Source organism: Neoarius graeffei, chromosome 21 (genome assembly GCF_027579695.1).
Source record: "Neoarius graeffei isolate fNeoGra1 chromosome 21, fNeoGra1.pri, whole genome shotgun sequence".
NCBI classification, from domain to species: Eukaryota; Metazoa; Chordata; class Actinopteri; order Siluriformes; family Ariidae; genus Neoarius; species Neoarius graeffei.
This window is the reverse complement of record NC_083589.1, coordinates 25902304-25922468: the sequence shown is the minus strand read 5'-3', so window position 1 is coordinate 25922468 and position 20165 is coordinate 25902304. Positions and strand designations below refer to the sequence as shown.

General features: G+C 40.0%; 1 protein-coding gene across 2 annotated transcripts in view; it reads right to left on the bottom strand.

The window, feature by feature from the left end:
- Positions 1 to 856: 856 nt before the first annotated feature.
- Positions 857 to 20165, bottom strand: part of LOC132870054 (chemokine-like protein TAFA-2) — a 158968-nt gene continuing 139659 nt past the window's right edge. Inside the window, exons 6-7 of one of the 2 annotated variants that reach the window (XR_009651049.1) lie at positions 13419 to 13550; positions 857 to 2224 (exon numbers count right to left, since the gene is read on the bottom strand). The gene's annotated coding sequence lies outside the window, so the exon portion shown is untranslated. The remainder of the gene's footprint in view (positions 2225 to 13418; positions 13551 to 20165) is intronic. The other variant, XM_060903598.1, reaches the window with a different exon arrangement.

Genomic DNA, 20165 nt, shown 5'->3' with positions numbered 1-20165 from the left:
CTGCGGCCATCCCTGTTGCTTGTGCACCTTTTCCAGCCACCCTTTTCAGCAATGACCTTTTGTGGCTTACCCTCCTTGTGGATGGCATCAGTGATCATCTTCTGGACAACAGTCAAGTCAGCAGTCTTCCCCATGATTGTGGTTGTGTGTACTGAACTAGACCAAGAGATACACTGTGTTCATACTGTTTTACTCAAACTCGAAATGAAATATTCTAATATTTTGAGATGGGTTTTTTTTTATGTTTTTGTACTGTATGCCATACTGATTAAAATTAAAATAGAAAAATGCTTGAAACATTTTAGTTTATGTGTAATGAGTCTATAATATATAACATTTTCACTTTCTTAAATAACTGATGGAAAATATTGAACTTTTTCACAATTCTAATTTTTTGAGATGCACTCGAATGTATGTACACAAAATTTAATCTGTATTAAACACATTTTGGGTGACACAATGGTGCAGCAGGTAGTGTTGCTGCTTCACAGCTTCAGGGCCCTGGGTTCACGCCTGAGCTTGGGTTACTGTCTGTATGGAGTTTTCCATGTTCAGCTGGGTTTCTACCATGTTCTCCGGTTTCCTCTAAAAACATACAAGTAAGCATAGCGGCTACACTAAAGTTCTCAAAAAGTGTGAGTGAGTCTGTGAATGAGTATTGTTCAATGATCTGGCATTCCATCTAAAGTGAAATCTCCTGTCTTGTGCTCAGTTTTCCCATAATTGTCTCTGGATTCATGATGACCCTGACCAGAATAAACCACTTACCAAAGATGAAAGAATGGTGTTGTCTTCATAGATAAAAGTCATGTCAGAAGTAATCATGAATACAGCAATGTGTCTATAAAACGTTGTTTATTTTTTGCAATTAGCCATGTAAGCAGACTATATTACAGAAAGAATCAGAACTTTAAGCGCTTTTAAAGGAACAACCATGCCTTTGATTATGTTTTGGTTTTTACTACTTCTGTGCTATAATACACACAAATGGTTTAAAGACCGATATGGTTTCTTATAGAGTCATTTTGTTCCTGACATACAGCACATATGAGGAAGCATTTGAAGAGTTCAAACGCAAAAGCAGACAAGCTCCAACCTAGAAAAAAATTGAACCAATACCATCAGTGGATTGATGGTGGTGCCATCTTTCTTGTTCAGCAGGTTTGTTTTTTTCACAAACTCAGACATCTCCTTTGCAAAAGCTCTCTATATTAATGGTTTTGTTTCATAAACTGTTATTTGCCATGTCCCATTTTTCACCAATAACTCCATGTCAGCAAATCAGCTCTCCAAAGCTATTGACGTCACCCATCGTGGCTGCACCCATGATTTGCTGACCTTTCTCTTTTCACTTGCTAAATTGGCTAAATAAAAATGCATTAAAACATGGAAAACATCAATAATATCGATGAACTGGTGACTATATCACAGGTTGGGTGTAAAAAGAAACCTATAACTAGATCCTAGTGGTGCAAGAAAACTTCCCCACATTTCTTGCAGACACAATGCATTTTTGAAGTTATATGCTAAATTTGGATTTGTTTGCTTTTGCAACAACAAGAAAAACAAATTACCTATTGCAGATCAATTCACACTGCCCCAATATGATATGGCCAGGAAATCAGAAGAATAATTATTTACAAAACAACATGAAAAATGAAATTGTCTGCTTTTGCCGCTGAACTCATTTGCAACAATACATACAGTGTGTAAAAATTTTTTTTTTTTTTAAATTCTATAGCTTTCTTCAGGGAATAATGCAATAAGTGGTGCATAAATTAACATAGGCTTACATAAACATTCATATTGGAACTTGAAGACTTTCTGATCTACACAAAGTTCACAAATATTGTAACTGTACTGTATGCAGCTTTGCGCCTTTATAATGCTGATTTTTAGATCCTTAAGTCTATTTGCATTTATAAGCAAAACTAAATAAATGTATCTTGAGGCAAAATGCTTGTGGTTTCATGTGGATCCATGTAAAGGAAAGTCTGTAACTGAGCCATAAGTCCAAAAACAGCAAGCAGTATGCAACTACAGAAATCCACAGCAAGCTTTATGAAGCTGAAGTACAGAACAACATCCAGATGTGCTCACGACACTGATGTGCCTAGAAGACCTTCACGATTTTGTTGTGTATCTGTTACAAAACAGTCTTTACACAAATTAGATCCACAGGCAAAGATGAGGAGTCTTCAAACAGGTCTCCAACTCAATCAACCTGAAATAAAACGGTTTCTCATTTAGAATACAGAGAAGAAAAGTTCATCAGAAATGCATTTTTATAATTAATATAATATCAAAACTACTTTTAGTAGTTTAACATATAAACATCACAAATACAGTGTCTTGCTGGTCCAACCAATTCACTTCATAAGTCACATAAATAGTTGATTAAGATCCACCTGTGTGCAGTCAGTGTCACATGATCTGTCACATGATGTCTGTATAAATCAACCTGTTCTGGAAGGACCCTGACTCTGCAACACCATTAAGCAAGCAACATGAAAACCAAGGAGCCTCCAAACAGGTCAGAGACAAAGTTGTGGAGAAGTATAGATCAGGGTTGGGTCATAAAAATATCCCAAACTTTGAATATCCCAGGGAGCACCATTAAATCCATTATAGCAGAATGGAAAGAATATGGCACCACTGCAAACCTGACAAGAGAAGGCCGCCCACCAAAACTTACAGACCAGGCAAGGACGGCATTAATCACAGACGTAACAAAGACACCAAAGATAACACTGAAGGAGCTGCAAAGATCCACAGTGGAGATGGGAGTATCTGTCCATAGGACCACTTTAAGCCATACACTGCACAAAGTGGGGCTTTATGGAAGAGTGGCCAGAAAAAAGCCATTGCTAAAGAAAACACATTTGGAATTTTCCCCACAGCATGTGGCAGACTCCCCAAACACATGGAAGAAGATTCTCTGGTCAAATGAGACTAAAATTTATATTTTTGGCCATCATGGGAAATGCCATGTGTGGCACAAACCCAACACCCTGAGAACACCATTCATACAGTGAAGCATGGCAATGGCAGCATCATGCTGTGGGGATATTTTTCATCTGCAGGGACAGGAAAGCTGGTCAGGACTGAAGGAAAAATAAATGGCACTAAATACAGGGCAATTCTGGAGGAAAATCTGTTTGAGTCGGTCAGAGGTTTAAGACTGGGATGAAGTTTCACATTCCAGCAGGACAATGACCCTAAACATACTGCTAAAGCTACACTGGAGTGATTTAAAGGGAAACATTTAAATGTCTTGGAATGGCCTAATCAAAGCCCAGACCTCAATCCAATTGAGAATCTGTGGCATAACTTGAAGATTGCTGTACACTAACGCAACCCATCTAACTTGAAGGAGTTGGAGCAGTTTTGCCTTGAAGAATGGGCAACAATCCCAGTGGCTAGATGTACTAAGCTAATAGAGACATACCCCAAGAGACTTGCAGCTGTAATTGCAGCTAAAGGTGGCTCTACAAAGTATTGACTTTAGGGGGTGAATACCTATGCACACTCCGGATTTCTGTTTTTTTTTTTCATCTTAATTATTGTTTGTGTCTCAATTTTTTTTTTTAAAAATGCACCTTTAAAGTTGTAGGCATGTTGTGTAAATCAAATGGTGCTAACCCTCCAAAAATCTATTTTAATTCCAGCTTGTAATGCGATAAAACAGGACAAACATCAAGGGGGATGAATACTTTTGCAAGACACTCTAGTACATAACAGTACAGTACAATGAAATTATTTTCTTTGCATATCCCAACTTGTTAGGAGGATGGGGGCAGCATCCCAGAACCAGATAGCATGAAGGGCCTTGTTTAAGTGCCCATCTGTAGCAGCCTGGCTGTCCTTCAGCTTGATCCAACTGCCCCTTTTTTTGAAACCACTTTTATGCTCCTGTCTCTCAATATTAACCAGGTTATGATGTCAGGAATAATGCATGACAGTGCAGTTATTATGAAAATAATCCACATCAGGGTGGTGTGATGCAGCGTGACTCTGAGCAGAGTGCCGTTACCACCCCAAAGTGCAATTCAGCTTGTAATCCTTGGCACAGTGATTTGCCAAGGATTACAATGTTAAATTTTTTACTGAATGACATTTTAATGGTTTGCAGTTAAGAGTTAATGATTTAAATAGTAAGATTTAATGTCTGTGACACAAGTTCATTCCTGTTATTACTTACAATATAGACGCAATAAAGTCATTTATTCTATCCACATTCACTGGATATGAGCAATCATGCGCTCTGATTGGCTATTCTACTACTAGGATATCAGCTCATATATTGTGAGTAGAGAAAAATAAACTGGGGGAGCGTGTTACTGAACCAGCCGAGGACGAAATAAAAAAAAAAAAATCTACTCGAAAACAAAACCCCCAAAAATACAAAAAAAAGCAAGAAAATATGAAATAAAAGTATTTGACGGTAAGAACATATGTTTTTTTTCAAGAATTATTATTATAGCATTTTTCACAAATTGCTACTGTCATTTCACTGGTTTCTTTACATTCTAAGTGGAAATGATTTTGTTGGATGTTTTCTATAAAGTTTTTATTTATCAGATTTGCAAAAAATAAAAATGCTGTGTTTCTCAAAATCCAGTGAATGTGGATAGAATAAAAGTTATTCCACTCAATCTCGTTGTACATGGCTTATAGCCAACTCAGTGCTGTGCGCCTCATCGGCTATCAGCTCATGTATGACTTGATTTCGTGGAATTCTTGGGTTTCATGTGATGTCACATCCACCTCATTAGTTATTCAAAACTTTAGCTGGTGGTCGACCAAAGCTCAGTTGACAAAGCGTTTGTACGAAGAAGGTGCATTGCTCACATGAAAAATGCCTTACGCTTGCATTGTTTTCGGTTGTTCGAAACGGTCAAACCATGAAACTGATAAAAGTTTCTTCAGGGTTTCCCATGAACTAATAAAAAAGGGTGAATGAACACAGGATTTCACAAAAAGACATCGAGAAAGGTAGCTTTTGAAATTGAAGGGAGCCGAGTCGAAGCATGCTCGAGTTTGCAGTGATCACTTGGTGAAAGGTTTGTATATCCATCTTAACTTAGTGTTTTCCAAGTACTTTTCTTGCTATGTGTCATTATTTTATGGTACTTATTTTAGTCACGAAGCGCTAAAGCCCCAGCTGTTTCTTTGTTTACTCCACACTCAATGGCTGCCATATTGTAAACAATACGTGTCTCGCTTTCTTTAACAGGGTGTCTTAGGGGTCTTTTCAACAAGTCTTTCAGCAAGTGCACGCAAGCAAAACAACCACGAATAATAAAGTCCATATGCATGAAGGTTGTGACAAAATTCTTACCCAGCCATACAGTTACAATACAATCCGTCTTGTTTAACTAAGATCCAGGTCTTTAAAGGGGTTTCTGATGATCTTTGTGAATGATTTACCTGAGAGATAAGAGCCAACACAAGTGAGAATCAAGTGAACTGTTGTTTGTTTACACTTCAACTTGCAGCGCTTTGTTGTAAAGGCGTGAACGAAAAGCTTAAAAAACATACATACACAGGTAAAAACAAAGGATTCATTCGGCAGCGACTTGATACCGTGGTCTTTACCCAGCCATATACAAAAAAGTTACAAGCCTCCATACTCTTCCATGCTTTCATCTGTTTTGCAGTGTACAGTATATTAGGAGAACATCAACAGATGCTTGTGGACCTCAACACCTGTATGTTGCAGCTAGCAACCGTGATGTCGCAGGCCCTCCTACTGCGCCCCGAGTCCCTTCCCAGCTCTGCGCCACAACTTCTGCCTCCAGGGAAATTCACCGGAGACCCCACTGATTGTAAAGGTTTCTTGCTTCAGTGCTCAATGTATTTTGCTACCATGCCTACCCTTTCTGACAAACATAAGGTTGCTAAGTTTATTATTTTTCTCATTGGCAAAGCGCTGTGCTGGGCCAGTGTGATTTGGGACAAGGAACAAGATCAGACAACTTCCTATAAGCAGTTCCTCTCCATGTTTAAAAGGGGTTTTAACCACAAACCAGAAGGAATTGAAATTGGAGAAAGTCTGCTAACCATTTTGCAAGGTTGCCATAATGTGGCGGAATATGCTCTTGATTTCAGAACAATAGCGGCGGCTAGTGGATGGAACAAACCCGCCTTGAAAGCTGTTTTGCGCCAAAGTCTACGCCCCGCAGTTCTGAGTAAACTCACCTGCCATGATGAACAGCTCACCTTGGACTCGCTGATCGATCTAGTTATTTGACTGGATCATCTGCTGACTCACAGACCCTCCATTCAGGAAAGCACAAAACCTGACACTACTTCCGATGTTCCGATGACAACGCGTCCATGGAGGTTTCACATACCAGGCTCTCTCGTTCTGAGCACGAGAGGAGAAGGGAGAGATTATGTTTTTACTGTGGAAATTCAGAACATCGACTGAGTAACTGTCCCATTCGTCCTCCCCATAAGGCACCAGCAGAGGAGTCTACATGCACAGCAAGTCCAGTGAGAAAATTTAACTCTAACTCATTTAGTGTTCCTATATTATTAAAGCTCACAGAGGCCAAACATACCCTCTCTGCTCTCATTGACTCAGGGGCAGAAGGAAACTTCATCAGCCATGCGGTCGTGCAGAAATTCAACCTGCCAGCAACCCTTCTGCAAAGCATGCTCAACGTCAAGACCATTGATGGAGGACCTGTAGGAGATGGCCTAGTCACCACATGGACCGCACCTATTCACATTCAGGTGGGAATTCTGCATTCAGAGCACATTTCCCTTTGTCACCACCACAGACAATCACGATCTCATCCTTGGCTACCCGTGGCTTCAACTTCACGACCCACTGATATCATGGCAGAACAAAGAAATCCTCCAATGGTCTTCCACCTGCTTTCAAAACTGAATTTCATGCCCGCGAATCAACCTTGCCTCCACTTCTGTTGAGAGCCCTCAACTTAACTTCCTGGACAAGGTTCCAGAGTATTACATGGATCTACCGGAGGTCTTCAGCAAGGGAAAGGCATGTGGATTACCACCACATCGACCCTATGACTGCACCATAGAGCTACTGCTGGGTATGTCACCACCTCGTGGACGCATATATCCCTTGTCCCAGAAGGAGCACGCTGCCATAGAGGAAGACATTCAGGAGGCACTTAAGCAGGGTTACATCCGACCATCCAAGTCTCTAGCTTCTGCAGGCTGCTTCTTCGTCGAGAAGAGAGGAGGTGGATTTCAGTCCTGTATCGATTATCATGGTCTAAACCAAGTCTCTGTTAAGTATCCATATCCTCTTCCTCTGGTTCCTGCGGTCCTAGAACAGTTGAGATCAGCCAAAATCTTCTCAAAACTTGATCTGCTGGGGGCGTCGTGGCTCAGGTGGTTAAGGCGCCATACCATGAATGCGGGCGACCCGGGTTCGATTCCGGCCTGAGGTCATTTCCCGATCCCTTCCCGTCTCTCTCTCTCCCGCTCATTTCCTGTCTCTACACTGTCCTATCCAATAAAGGTGCAAAAAGCCTAAAAAAATATCTTAAAAAAAAAAAAAAAACTTGATCTGCTAAGTACTTACAACCTGATCCGGATCAAAGAAGGAGATGAGTGGAAGACTGCATTTAGCACTACTGCCAGCCATTTTGAATACCAGGTAATACCATATGGTCTTTCTTCAGGGCCCAGTATGTTCCAATGTCTTATTTATGATGTTCTACGGGACATGCTGGGTAAATACGCCATCGCATACATCGATGACATCATAATCTACTCTCCTGATGAGAAGAGTCACCAAGAGCACATCAGAGCAGTACTACAATGTCTTCTTGAAAATCACCTTCACATCAAGGCTGAGAAATGCGAGTTCCATCAGAATCGCATCTCCTTCCTGGGGTACATCATTAGTGCCAAAGGAGTCAGTGTGGACTCCTCTAAGGTATCCGCAGTAACCTCCTGGCCAACTCCTACCTCTATCAGGGAACTTCAGTGCTTCCTCGGTTTCGCCAATTTCTACTGTTGGTTCATTAGGGGCTTCAGTGCCATCACAACACCCCTGACCATGTTACTTAAGAAAGGACCCAGATGCCTCTAGTGGAATCCCCAGGCTGAAGAGGCATTTCAGTGTGTCAAGAAGTCCTTCACCACTGCTCCAGTCCTACAGCATCCAGACCCTACAAAACCCTTCACTGTGGAAGTGGTTGCATCAGACACTAGAGTAGGGGCGATCCTATCCCAATGCTTTGGTGAGAAACAAAAGCTCCATCCCATAGCTTTCTTTTCCAAGAAGCTCTTCTCTGCTGAAAAGAATTATGACATCGGTAACAGAGAACTGCTGACCATAAAACTAGCCCTAGAAGAATGGAGACACTGGCTAGAGGGAGCTACTCACCCCTTCATTATCCTCACCAATCACAAGAATCTTGAGTATCTCAAGTCAGCCAAGAGGCTGAACCCTCACCAAGCCAGGTGGGCCCTATTCTTCAAGGTTTAACTTCAACATTTTGCCCTGGTTCCAAGAACACTAAGGCTGATGCACTTTCTCGAAGTTTCGATTCTGCACACCAAGAGTCTGTCAGTCACCCCATTCTTCCATCCCAATGCTTCATACAGTCCATCACATGGGACCTAGACAGAGAGAGAAAACATTCCCAATCATCTACACTACCTAACAATCTACCACCCGGCTTACTCTATGTGCCAAAACCATTTTGAGGTCATCTCCCACCACAGGTCATCTGGGCAGCCAGCATACACACCTAATGCTCAGAAACAAGTATTGGTGGGAAAATATGCTGACCGACATTAACCAGTACATTGCCTCTTGTTCCACATGTGCTCAGGCCAAAGTTCCCAGAACTCCTCCCGCTGGCAAGTTATGTCCTCTTCCCACACATCAAAGACCATGGTCACATATCACCATCAACTTCATCACTGACCTCCCCTCATCTGAAGGCAATACAACCATCATAGTAACCATAGACCATTTCTTGAAAGGTCTCAAGCTCATCCCTCTACAAGGCATCCTCACTGCATCACAAACTGCTGAGCTCCTCCTCCAGCATGTATTTAGGTACTACGGTATCCCAGAAGACACTGTCAGTGACCAGAGCTCCCAATTCATTTCTCATTTCTGGCCAAGTTTCATGGATAGACTCGGGGTATCAGCGAGCCTTACGTCCAGCTACCACCCCTAGTCCAATGGGCAAGTTGAGAGGGGTAACCAAGAAATCGGCTGCTTCCTCAGAATTTTTTGCATGTGTAACCACGGTATTGGGCATGTTATCTCCCATGGGCTGAGTATGCACAAAACTCACTGAGACAGTCTGCTATACAGCTAACCCTGTTTCAGTGCATACTCGGCTACCAGCCTCCCTTATTCCCCTGGCATGACACTCCTAGCCAGGTCCAGTCAGTGGAGGATTGGTTCACACGCAGCCAAAACATATGGGAGGAGGTTCACCAATGTCTAGAAATGGTCAATACCAAGTATAAGCAATATGCAGACAAACACCGAGGAGACAACCTGAACTTTTCTCCAGGCAACAGAGTATGGGTGGCCACAAAGAACCTCCAAGAACCCAACACTTGCAAATACTCCAGCCACATTACATTGGGCTTTTTAAAATCCTACCTTGCATCAATGAAGTCTCTTACTGGTTAGAACTCCCCCCTCACAGCAAACTATCTCCCACGTTCCATGTCTCCAACCTGAAACCAGCCATCCCAGGTCCCCTTGCTAAAAACACATCAGTGCTTGAACATCCAGAACACCTTGTAGAGGGTGAGCCCATCTACCAGGTAAACAAGACCCTCAACTCGAGACACAAAAGAGGACAAATCAAATACCTGGTAGATTGGGAGGCGTATGGACCCAAGGAGCAAAGCTGGGTCCCCGCCAAGGACATTTCTGACCCTCTCCTCAGGCACGAGTTCCATGTCCAAAATCCTCACAAGCCAGCACCATGAGGTAGAGGTTGTCCTCCTAAGAATATAGCTCCCAGAGGGAGCTCCTCAGGGGGGGTTCTGTCAGCAAATCCACTGAAAACACACAGACTACAAACATGGAGACTCAGAACTACAAGCCCCAAGAACCACAGCACCCTCTGTCACCTGAGTACAAATCACAGCTGTCACGCATTCCTCTAATCAGCACCCCAACTACTTAAGCCACTCTCACACTCCACTTCAGTGTGAAGTATCATCCTGTTTGCCCAGTACATACCAAGCCTTGGAGTCTCCTGTTTGTCCCTCTGGTTTCTGACGTTTGCTTGTGTTATTCTACTACAACTCCTGTCTCGCCTATTCCACGTTATTTGCTGATTGCCCAACCCACGCTTGTTTCCTGACCTCGCTTCTGTCTTCTATTTTGGCTTTGTCGACCGTCTACTTCCCCAATCTCCTCTGCGCATACATCAGTAAGTGCCTGCATTCTGACAAGCGAGCAGTGGCTTCTAGCTTACGAGCATACTCTGATGAGTTATCACTAGTTGTTTGTACTATGGCAGCCATTTTGGTTTGCTTGATCACCAGCAGTTTTACTGGAAGTGAAATCGCAAAGAAAAGTCACATGACTGAAACCCAAGAATAACTGTGAATTACGTAACAGCATCTTTCTCTCTCACCATTTTACAGAGAACCCACAAAGCACAACCTTCTCTGTCTTGAAGACTTTTCTGTGCTGGAAAACTTGGGGGTGCCCAAGACTCCTTCACTAAATGTTACTGTACATAAATGTCTCCTAACAAAAAAATTCACCACATTAATAATAACAATACATGTTAAACAAAAATCCATTTACTAATGGTCTTAGATGATGTGGAGCATTTACTGTACAAGTCCCTATGAATGAGCTGTTACTATAGAAGCAATAACATATTACGCATTATGAGTGCATTAATATAATTCAGCTATCATTCATGTTACAGTCGGAACTACTGTTCATGCCGTGCAGTTATACAAAAATAATATACACTTTCTGACCAAGCAGGTTCAACTGCACTGTGGTATAAACCAGTTTAAACTACAAGCAGTACTATTTTGGGGTGAGCACTTTACTCCTCCAATCTTTTCTGAAAACTGCACTGAATGATTTACTGCAGTGAACTTAACAGGAGAGGGAAAAATATTCATGGTGATGGAATATCCTATCTACAAACTATAACTAAGAACAAGTATTGTTCAATTTGAAGTTATTTAGGGCACTGTACGATATCTGTTATCTCAGACTTTGTATTTCATTTGCATTTTTCTTCACAACAATTTCAGACAGGGCTTCCATTGTTGAAACCCCCCATTATTGATTCATTTACTCTAGGTATCAAGTCACACATATTAAATAACCAAAAAGCAGTGAGTATCTTCTCAACAGTCAGCTTGCTTGATTTTTCCATAGCAGGAGCTGACAGAGGTTCTGTACACACCATACTGATTATTACATTTTCATGTTGGTTTAAAAAAAGAAAAAAAAATCCTGAAACCTTTCAACCTTGTTTCCTTGCAGATGCTGTTGGCAAAATCTACCTCATTAAGTTGATGCAAATGTGACAGTTAGTGTGAAAACACCATTAACTGCTGTTTAATCTTTTTTTTTATTACCAAAACGCGAAGGTAAAATAGCAATATAAGCAAGACTAATACAGTATGACAAACTATGAAATATGAAGCAAAATCTCTTTTTTGTTTATATATATATATATATATATATATATATATATATATACACACACACACACACAATACCAGTGAAAAGTTTGTATATCCCTACTCATTCATAGGTTTTTCTGTATTTTGACTATTTTCTACATTGTAGAATATCAAAACTATGAAATAACATATGGAATATATATATAGAATTATGTGATAAATAAAGCATTAAAGTATCCAGCGTTTACCTTGATGACACTTTACACACTATTGGCATTATCTTAACCAGCTTCATGAGGTAGTCACCTGGAATGCTTTCAATTAACAGGTGTGTCTTGTCAAAAGTTAATTCATGCACAAGTTTCTTGCTGTTTTTTAATGTGTTTGAGATCAAATAGTAAATAAAAATACAGTGAATAACCCTTTTTCACAACTGTAGTAATCCATATTATGTCACGAACCGCTCGACTAAGTAAAGAGAAACAATATCCATCATTACTTTAAGACATGAAGTGTCTTTTAATTAATAAAAATAAAGAAAAAACATTGAATTAGAAGGTGTGTCCAAACTTTTGACTGGTACTGTAAAGGTGTACAGTGGCAAGAAAAGTAAGTGAACCCTTTGGAATTACCTGCATTTATGCATAAATTTATTTTAAAATACAGGGTGCTTCAAAAAATTTGATATTATTTGATATGTAAATATCCCAGAAACTACATAGTCTATGCAAATGGAACTGAACAGGCTTAATGTTGAGCAATATAAGATTTATTCCTCAAAATTTGAATGAGAATTCAAAGGGATGTAGATTCCATGAACGATTTCACAAATTTTCAATTTGCGCACCACCTGAAACACGGCACTCTAATACACAAAACGCCTTTTCTTTTCCAGTGAATGGTATTTCTACACCTAAAAAGATAAATATAAACATTGAACATAAAATTTTGACCTGTTTCCACACATGCTGTTAAAATGTGAGGTCAATTGAACAAGAATTGGCAAAGTTATTAGATTGTAAACTGATATCAAATTTTTTGAAACACCCTGTATCATCAGATCTTCATCTAAGTTACAATAATGAACAAACACAATTTGTTTTAACTAATACCAAGCAAACAATTATAATTTATGTCTTTTATTGAGCACACCCATTAAACATTCACAGTGCTTGTAGAAAAACTAAGTGAGCCCTTGGATTTAATAACTGATCAAACCTCCTTTAGCAGCAATAACCACAAACAAGTGCTTCCAGTAGCCACGGATCAGACCTGCACTACTTTCAGGAGGAATGTAGAATGTCTGGCATAAACAGTTGGAATGTCTGGTGTAAACAGTTCTCTATTGGGTTAAGGTCTGGGCTCTGACTGGGCCAATCCAAAAGATGAATTCTGTTTGTCTGTCCTGCTGCATCACCCAATGTCTACTGAACTTCAGCTGGCAGACAGCCACCCTCTAGGATACCTTGATAAATTTGGGAATTCATTTTCCCTTCGATGATGACAAACTGTCCAGGCCATGAGGCAGCAAAGCAGCCCCAAATCATAATGTCTCTCCACCATACTTCATGATGATGCTGTCAACCCCTACTTTCATGTGTTCCCTCAGGTTTGTTGACAGTGTTCTGGCTGGCTGCTTTATATCCCAGGGCTTCCTCATGTCTGTGTTACCTTCTGGCTCTCCCTTTTAGTTATGCTGTCATAGTTAGTCTTGCCAGAGTCCCTGCTTGCACTCAGCACACAATGTATATTCTTCTTAACTATTAGGTGACAACAAACATACCTACCAACCTGTGCCCCCCCCTATTGAATTACATGTTGATCCTGAGACACCAGTGATGTTGGCCTCTCCTGCTCTTCGGACCGGCCTGATCCATCCTGGTGCCCTACTTCTGGCTGAGGTTCTCATCTTGTCATTCCTGTGGAGGACAGCCCAATATGTATGGACAGTCAAAAGATACACTGAGAAGACTGACCCGGACACTTACAGTTTTGCTATGACGGTTTAGGACTAAAATTGTCAAGATAACTTTAGGACTGCAGTTGTCATGAACAGTTTTGCACTCAATTCTCCATCAGTGAACAGTTGATAATTTCAACAAGATAGACTTCATATTAAAACTATAATACATTTCCCAGTTACATAGTTGCACTTTATGACCATATACCGTAGGACACACTTATAGAATCAAGTTATTTTTAATCATGGTATCTGTTATCACCCAAATTAAGAAGGGTTCGCTTTCGAGTCTGGTTCCTCTCAAGATTTCTTCATGTCATTTCAGGGAGTTTTTCCTTGTCACCTTCACCCCAGGCTTGCTCATCGAGGATGAATAAATTTATTAGAGAGAAATTTATTAGTTCTTATGTTTACAATCTGTATTTTTCTGTAAAGTTGCTTTGCGACAATGTTGTTAAAAGTGCTATACAAAGAAATTGACTAAGTTTTCATTAGCCCTTCTTACAACATGCGTAGTGCTGTTTTCTTCTTGAATAATTCATCAGTCCACAAAACATTTTCCTACTAGTGTTGTGGAGTGTTGAGGTGCTCTTTGGCAAAATTCAGGCATGCAACAATGTTTTTTGGAGAGCATCGCCTTCATCCGTGGTGTCCTGCCATGTCTGTTCAATGATTTGCATATAACAGCCTCATGAAATATAGAGATATTAGCCAGTTTCAATGATTCCTTCAGTCCTTTAGCTGTTACTCTAGAGTGCTTCTTTTCCTCACTGAAGATTCTGCATTGAAGCTTTGGAGTCATCTTGGCTGGGTGCCCACTTCTACGGAGACTAGCTGTAGTACTAAAACATCTCATTTGTCTAACTTTGAATGGAAGAATATCTAAACTCTTTGAGATTACTTTGTAACCCTGTCCAGTTTTATGCAAATTAACAATTCTTGACCTGAGGTCTTCTGAGAGCTCTTTTTGTGAGGCATGGTTTACATTAGCAGATTAGCATATTTTTGTGAATAGCAAACTCAAAATATTTGAGTGTCAAAATAGCTCTAACCCACATCTCCAAACTCGTTTCATTGCTTGGACTCCAGGTTGGCGAACTCCTGACTCCAATTAGCTTTTGTTGAAGTCATTAGCCTCGGGGTTCACATACATCTGATGATTGTCTTCTGGACAACTGTCAAGTCAGCAGTCTTCCCCATGATTGTGGTTGCGTGTACTGAACTAGACCGAGAGATACACGGTATTTATACCGTTTTACTGGATTTCTCATTTTCATGAGCTATAAGACAATCATCAAAATAAATTTAAAAAATCCTTGAAATATTTCACTTTACATGTAATGAATATAGAATATAGGAAAGTTTACCTTTTTAAGTTAAATTACGTAAAAAAAACCTTTCACGATATTCTTTTTTTTTGATACACTAGTATACTGTTTTTCCAACATACACTATGAATATTTGAATGATGTATTCAATATGGACAAGAACAAAGCAAAAAAAAAAACTTATTCCTTAAAACAGATTGTGTTTGCTCATTATTGTAACTTAGATGACAATTTGTGGACATAAATGCAGGTAATTCCAAAGGGATCATTTATTTTTCTTGCCACTGTAAACAGTCTAAGGTATTGCCGTATATACTGTAAAGAAATTCTCTCCCTAAGAAGGTTATATTTAAATACAGTAGCAGATTAATATATAGGTTAGCTTCACCTATTTACATAATCATGGGTAGAAAATTTATTCTTGCACATGCTGTAATATATTCTAGCCCTGTTGTGAAGTGGAGTAACATTCCCCACTGTCACCAAGATTAATGAGTCACTAATTTAAGGATTATTAGCTTTCCTTTCTTCTGTTTCTTTGCTGTAAGACGTCTTTTATAATTTATATTGTACAGGTAATAAAATATATTCATACTGGCTACAAGGACAGTGAAACTGAGAGCATTGCTGGAGTTATGAGAGAAAGTCTACACATAACAATATGCTTAATCAGGGCTTAGAAATGGAATAAAAAAAATCAATTGCTTTGTTCTGAGAAGAACTGAGATTTGTGTTAGTGCTCCAATCCTAAAATAACATTAGAAGAAGGGGTGATTAATTTAATTCCTTTTATCTAGGTATAATATAATAAACTAATAGATTTGGAAAACTATTAAAACCCAGCAGCTGGGTTTGTGTTGATAAGGATACACTTACAGGTACTGTTTAGGTTCCAATATCTCATCTCATTATCTCTAGCCACTTTATCCTGTCCTACAGGGTCACAGGCAAGCTGGAGCCTATCCCAGCTGACTACGGGCGAAAGGCGGGGTACACCCTGGACAAGTCGCCAGGTCATCGCAGGGCTGACACATAGACACAGACAACCATTCACACTCACATTCACACCTACGGTCAATTTAGAGTCACCAGTTAACCTAACCTGCATGTCTTTGGACTGTGGGGGAAACCGGAGCACCCGGAGGAAACCCACGCGGACATGGGGAGAACATGCAAACTCTGCACAGAAAGGCCCTCGTCGGCCACGGGGCTCGAATCTGGACCTTCTTGCTGTGAGGCAACAGCGCTAACCACTACATCACCGTGCCGCCAGGTTCCAATATAGATCTATGAAATATAATAATAAAATGAAGATTATAATCTTGAAAAATAATGAATTTTGAATGAAATGCCAATAATCTTACCAAAATTCTTGTATAAAAACACATAGGTATGCTAGCTAGCTAAAACACCCATCCCTGGTCTGGGTTATTGAGCTTGTTTTTTCTAATTCATTTTCAGTCTCATGAGCTCAACACAACAAGAAAGGGATTTGATTATGATTATGATTCTAATACATACTTTAACATAATGAGGTTTTACATTGAGAAATATTTAGTAAGTTTAATTTACATTGTTTACTCATAAATGAACAGAAGCTGCGCTAGATTATAGCCTAGGGCATGTGTGTGTAAATGAAATCGCACAAGATAAGACATTGCTCCAAAAACATTTGGCAGTTTGAAGGTAAGACATAAACAATAAGCTAGTAAGCTACAAGGAATGAAAGAATAATGCTATCAACCATGAACAGACTTCAAATTAATGTTTGTGTTTAGGAATAGTTAAAGATGATTACATTTTCTGTTGTGTTTTTGCTTCTAGCAAAATTCTGTTTATTTCCAGTTTTCAATTTGAAATGGTTTCTGACCCTGTGCTTAATAATTTTTATACACAGTGATGGTAATGATCTACTAGAGGATTAAACACCTGCAGGGTTTACACTATTTAATCTTCTCAGAAGACACACCATGGGAAACTGAGGAGCATACGGCTTTATCACCTAGCACAAGCTAGTCAGATATTTCAGTCACCTGAAATGATATAATCAGCCTTCTTATAGCATGCAATAGAAGAATATTTCTATGGATGATCATATACCTAGATTTTATTTGACTTTATTTCACATGGAATATACACTCACCGGCCACTTTAATAGGAACTTGTTCTTGATTCTAAGATTCCTGTTCTTGGATGCAGGAGTGGAAACCAATGTGGTCTTCTGCTGTTGCATGCTGAGATGCTTTTCTGCTCACCATGGTTGTAAAGAGTTGCTGTGAGTTACTATATCCTTCCTGGCAGCCCTAACCAATCTGTGGCGAGTTTCTCAAAAGCATTGTAGCACAAAGATCATCCTTAAAGGATATACGCAGAACCTTTATTTTAAAATAAATTTCTGAGTGGATAGTATCTCCATCCTTGACTCTTGTATGCTGCATAAATGGGAATAAAAAAAATATTTTTGAGAGTTAAAATTGACCACAAAGATGCCATTTGAGCTGCCCCACTGAGCTAGCCATCCCTGAGTGCGTGATGTCACAGCGGTAACCAGTTTTAAGGCTGAGGCCTTTTACAGCTATAGACCAAAGTCATATAAATAAAAATTTATGGTGAAAGTAAGAAATACCGTTACCGACTTGCTCAACTAAGCCTGATTTGACTTCACTGATTGTGGGTTGACTCTCATTAAAACAGGATGGGTGTTATAACTTATGCAACATGCATGTATACTACCATTCAAAAGTTTGGGGTTACTTTGAAATTTCCTTATTTTTGAAAGAAAAGCACTGTTCTTTTCAATGAAGATCACTTTAAACTAATTAGAAATACACTCTATACATTGCTAATGTGGTAAATGACTATTCTAGCTAAATTCTACTAAATGTCTGGTTTTTGGTGCAATATCTCCATAGGTGTATAGAGGCCCATTTCCAGCAACTTTCACTCCAGTGTTCTAATGGTACAATGTGTTTGCTCATTGCCTCAGAAGGCTAATGGATGATTAGAAAACCCTTGTACAATCATGTTAGCACAGCTGAAAACAGTTTAGCTCTTTAGAGAAGCTATAAAACTGACCTTCCTTTGAGCAGATTGAGTTTCTGGAGCATCACATTTGTGGGGTCGATTAAATGCTCAAAATGGCCAGAAAAATGTCTTGACTATATTTTCTATTCATTTTACAACTTATGGTGTGTAGCGCCTCCCGTGTGAAAATGACAATATGTGAGAGGGGCTAACCTGAGTTCTTATAATACGGTTATTATGTGTGAGGTTTCACCTCTGAATATTGCAATTTCTTAAATCTCACTGACAAGGTAAAATGTTCCTCTCTGATATATTATACATAAACTAAATAAATGGATTACTTTTACAGCAACTATCTTGTGTTTTGATGGCTAATTGTATGTACAATAACACTTTTACCTAAATTTTCCTCAGGGTTAAATTACACATGTGCAACACTCAATGACCACAAAAAAAGTTATAAGAACACATGAACTATTTACTGAAAAGGGAATGTAAAAATGGTTCTCAAGCACTTAGTTATATCACCAAGAATGGTTCACAATGAAACCTAAAGAGCCCCAAAAAAAACCAAACATTATATACTAAAGCCGGCAATAGTTTCAAAATAATACCTTTCCCCGACCCCAGTTCTCCCGTTGCAGGCCTGATTTGCAGCTTGGGTGCGGGGTAGCCTTAAACACAACGGCTCCTTCACCGCTGTGGCAAACATAAGGAATTCAAATACCTCAATATCTTGGCAGTCACTCACGCGTTGGAGAGGTTATAGGCAGATGCAGTGGAATTCGGTCGTTGCACGTTCAATTCTCCCCTTGACAACACGGTCAGGCTCCGTTGGTGTCCGGGTGCTCTCGTCGCTGCCCCCGCGCTCGAATGGGCCTCACGTTGTAGCTTGCAGGTCGCTAGCGTGCTCGCAAAGTCCGTTCCAAAGCCACTGGATAGACGCCTTGGGGTAAACCGCGTCAGACTTCAACTCTGCCTTACGTTAAACTGTCCACTTAACAGGCGGATAACTATCACCATTGAAGTTCTAACAAAGTCTTCATGCCGAAAACTTAACTTTGATGATGATAGAGTCACTTTCACCTTGTGTGAATTAGCGTAACTACTTAACTCGGGGCTCACTGAATGCGCGACTTCTTTCCAAATTGCATCTCTCTCCTCCGTACCAACTGCTACTTACTTCCTCCCCCCTTGACCTCTTCCGTGATTGGCCCATCACGGAAAATACAGAAAAGAAATAAATTAAACAGTAATACAGACTTATTTTCACATACTTTCAGGCAAAATCAAAACATTTGTCACAAATATTCATACATAGTAAATTTTTAACGCTTAACATGTAATATTCAAAAAGCCATACATGTTACCCAAAAAACCTCTTCTCTTAAAGTAATAGAACCAAATGACCTTCTTGCTGGCCAAATGAATTTTAACCTTAACCTTCATGTACTTTCTACTATTGCCTTAAATACATTTTAAATTATTTATTACGCTATGAATTAATTTATTTAAATCCACTTTCAAATGCTGAATATTAAATCCCTTCAGGGTTACACCCTCCCCCTTTTGAATGTCTGTGTGTCCTCACCAGACCTATTAACAGTTAACTAAGGAGTCAGCTAGGTGCGCTACCTATTTGATCTTAATATTTTCGTATTTTAATGACTATGCCTCTATGCAGAATAGTCAGAGGCTGATCTCTTGATCTACCCAACTTATCATAAGTGAGTCTAATTGTTGGCTTTACAGTTCTTTTTGGTCTTGGCTCAGTCTTATTTGGAGCTGTTCCCTCTCCACACTCCTCTTCCTCATCAGGTCCAGAGCTGTGGTCATGTTGTATGGCGTCTTGGTCAGCCTCGCTATGACGTTCAGCATCAGGATCATCACTACCATTCGCGTCAGCTTCCAGATCATCATCGTGTTCCATTTCAGGTCATCGTCCTGGGAAGAGTGGTCTCCTGCCCCGTCGGTCAAGTGATCATCATCGACATCCACTGTTGGCCTGTCAGTATTTGTCACTCTAGGTACCAACTCTCTCCAGGGAGGGATGGTGTGCGAAGGTGCACAACCCCACTCAGAGGACGAGTCCGAAGACTCTTGTAATTCTTCATTGTCTCGGCTAGAATCTCTTTTCTGTTTCTGTTGAATAACGGATCGGGTTATGCGCCTGGCAGGGGGTTCTTCCACCTGCTTGTTGGATGGCATCCTCACCAGTTGTC